Source organism: Vigna radiata, unplaced genomic scaffold (assembly GCF_000741045.1).
Source record: "Vigna radiata var. radiata cultivar VC1973A unplaced genomic scaffold, Vradiata_ver6 scaffold_236, whole genome shotgun sequence".
NCBI lineage: Eukaryota > Viridiplantae > Streptophyta > Magnoliopsida > Fabales > Fabaceae > Vigna > Vigna radiata.
The window spans coordinates 458,007-461,574 of record NW_014543119.1 but is presented as its reverse complement, the minus strand read 5'-3'; the positions used below and the strand labels follow the sequence as shown (position 1 = coordinate 461,574).

Below are 3,568 nucleotides of genomic sequence, written 5' to 3'. Positions count from 1 at the left end.
TAAAGAAGCTCTTGGCTGGTTGGTCCATGATCTCCTAGCTTTATTGAACCCTATAAAACAATAATGAATAAACATATTATAAGAGAAGAAGGATTAGTAGTTGATTTGCCATAAAAGTAAAGTGTTTTGTAATACTTCTTCTTCTTGAATCCTTTTGGACATGGCCTTAGTTAGAGGTCCAATATGATCCTTAGTTAGAGTAATTCCATGAATCTAATGGAGAGATTATATAATGGTGTTTAATATTGTATGTATTGATATAAAGATTCCGAAATGGAAGTTATACTGACACTCTAATACCATTAGTGCAGAATTGGCTTTTAACGTCACCCCTTAGACGTTAGTTAAGCGGGGGCCCGACGTAAATTAATGATTGGTGGCACTTTCGTAAATAAGTTGCCAATATAGATGTCAGTTAAGAGCTTGTTGGCGTCTTCGAGAGTTACTAAAGTCTGTGTCACTTCTCCCCTTCAGTGCTTTCTCTCAAAAATGCCATTTCACAAAGTCCCCTTTTTGTTTGTGTTTGGGTCTATGTATCTTTTGTCTCTATCTGCCATTGAAGTCGTTGGTGGAAGTTTGACTTTTTGGGCAACTGTGAAAAGGAAAGGTTTTTTCGATGTCTTTATTGTCCCTTTAGATGTTGTGTTCGTTGCCTTTATTGTGCGTTTATTTTGTTTTTAGGTGTTGGGTGCGGTGTTGAAGAACTCTGAAAGGTTAGGTTTTTTTGCTGTTGCCGTTGCGGATTTGCGTATTGGGTGCGGTGGTGAGTATCTCTGCATCGTGTTTTCGTTTTTAATCGAAAGGTTTTTAAGATTTGATTAAAAGAAATGTAAGTAGATTTTTAAGATTTGTGTTCTACCCAAATAAAGTCTAAACAGAGGATTGGAGCATAAAAATGTGTCACTGTATGTCCAGGTTTGGAGCATTATATAGAGATAGTATTCGATATACATTTTTAAGATCTTACATATGTTTTAGATCTCACGCAGGAAATATAGGATCACAATGTTTTCTTTTGTAATTTAGTGATAATAATTTGGTGTAGAAAAATATTTTACTGTATTAATTAGTTAGATCTCCTTTGATTAGATATTGTATGGTGTGGATATATATATATATATATATATATATATATATATATATATATATATTTTATTTTATTTTTTCAGTAGAGGATGCTGAAAGTGCAGAGAGACTGAAGGAGCTACAAGAAAAAAAAGAAGGAGCCTTTTACATATGGGAAAGCAAAGAGGTCTTTCATCCATGTTCTGTTTGACTTTCCTTATATTTCTTTAGGAATAATTATATTGTAAGTTCCTGAAAAATATATAAATCTTTATTTTGGTAAGAGAAAATATAATACAAATAAATGTAAAATATTTGCGGTGAAAGGATTATTATTTATTTTGATTATAGTGTTTCTTAGCATGTCTTTGTGTAGATGAATATCGTTTCTGATAAGATTTGGTGCAGTGACAAATTTTCTTGTTTTATGAGAAAAAGAAATATCATGCAATTTTACAATATCAATTATTTATAAATTTAATTAATCCATGATATGTAATTAAATATTATCAGTTATTTTATATTTAGTACTTTATAATTTTGAGATGGAACATCTTATTAACTTGAAATTATTTTCTGGTTTTCAAGGTAACAAGCAAGTCTATTTTACTTTATCTATCATTATTTTACTGCAGTGAGTCTCTTTGGGATTTATCAAGGATTAAAGCAAGTACATATTCTTCTCTTAATACATTGGTTAACTTGAATTAGTTTGTAAAGTAGTTTCTTGACTTTGCATGTTTCAGGTTTTAGTAATAGCACTTTTGCTAAATGTGATTATGAAGCACCAGTTTCCATCATTCAGGTTAGTGTGTTAAACTCTCTTGTCATTATTTGATTCATCTTTGATTCATCCTTGATTCTTTTTTCTAAGATTATTTTTGTTTACACAGTTGGTCTTGTTTTGCTTCTAAATCAGTTATAACATCTTGCGAAAATCATTATTTATTGCCGATTAGTTATGGTTTTGTATTTAATTAGGGTGCATTTTAAAAGTATTTTTCCATCATCTGGCTTTGGGTTATACTGTTGTATGCAGCATTTTGATAGGTGTTAAATATTTGGAACAAGTTTTTTTCTGAATGACTTGCTTGAATTCCCTATTCGACATTGTCGTTTCTTTCATTGCTCTGTTACACAGGCCTTGTTGATTTTCATCTCTAAATGATGCAAACTGTCATTAGTTATGCTTAAAAGGTTATTGACATTTGCCAGATAGACTAAATTAGCTTAGGATTAAAGTTATTGAAGTGGCTTATTATGCTTATGATAACTAATTTTAAGATTTTATTAGATGATTTTTTTTTAACAAAATTTAGATACATAGATAGATATGATATAGATATTGATACTGATTTTAATGTGTAAATTTATTATGGATAATATTGATATTATACGTTGATATATGATAAAATATTTTTTTTTAAAGAAAGATAATCTTATATAGTAAAATCTGCGGAAGAAAATAAGATATTATAAAAGGTATAAATAACAGAAAAATATATATTTTTTAAATAATAGAATTTCTTTAAACATGTGCTACTATTTTATTTAAAAAGCCTAATGATATCTTACTAGTTTTATTCAATCAGATTTTTATTTTCTCTTATTGATCATGTTTTTCTACTTTTACTATAATTACATATCTGATTGGCCTTTATTCTCGCACCTCTAGGAGGGTGTGGGTGACGAAGAGGGAGTGATTTTACTAAGAGAATGATAATTTTATACTAATTATTATTTCAGTTATAAATTACATATATTTTTTTTCTTATTTCATAGTGTATGAATCATTGTGTAAATATTGTGGTTTTTTATTATTTGTTTGTTGGTTTTATTGCAGGCTTGCACAACGTGTTCCAATAAAAATTAGTGAGGTTCACAAACGCGATTGAAAGTACCTACCAAGTAGGAAAAGTATGAGAAACCTCAGCAAACTCAACGAGTTCAACATATATTGATTTGAAAGTTGAAACTGAAGCAAAATGATGTTTTGTAGTGGTTTTGTTTACGTCATCAACATTAGTTTATGTGTTTTCAATTGGTCTAGTTATTTTTGACCATGTTAGATTTTTTAGTCAATCTTGTAATGTTCCTTAAACACTATTATGTATTTTTCTTTTTATATTTTCATTGTAATTATCAATAAATGTACACTATCTTAAATTATCAATAAAATTAATTTTGATTACCTTTTGTTTATTTTAAAATTTTATATATTTTATATATTTCTTATTATAAAATATAAAAAAAATGAATTAAATTAGGAGATTATGAATCTAGGTGGATAATTATAAATAAAAGATGTTCAAGACCTCAAGTTATGAGGACCAACAACTCGTTAGGGGTTTGTGAGGTTTTTTTATCCAAGTGCATGTGTGAGGAAGAGGAACTTTGTGACTTATGCGCCTGTGTAAGCGATTACAGACAGGCTATAATCGCTTACCAGTGCCTCTATACCAAAAGTCCAACGCTGCTCCCTGCACCGGGTAGAGGGGGCTCC

General features: G+C 29.4%; 1 long non-coding RNA gene across 1 annotated transcript; it reads left to right on the top strand.

The window, feature by feature from the left end:
• The first annotated feature begins 1,168 nt into the window (after window positions 1–1,168).
• On the top strand, window positions 1,169–3,218 carry LOC106753184. Its single transcript, XR_001375194.2, has 3 exons — window positions 1,169–1,252; window positions 1,812–1,870; window positions 2,909–3,218. It is a non-coding gene; the product is annotated as an uncharacterized LOC106753184 (long non-coding RNA).
• The last annotated feature ends 350 nt before the right edge of the window (window positions 3,219–3,568 follow it).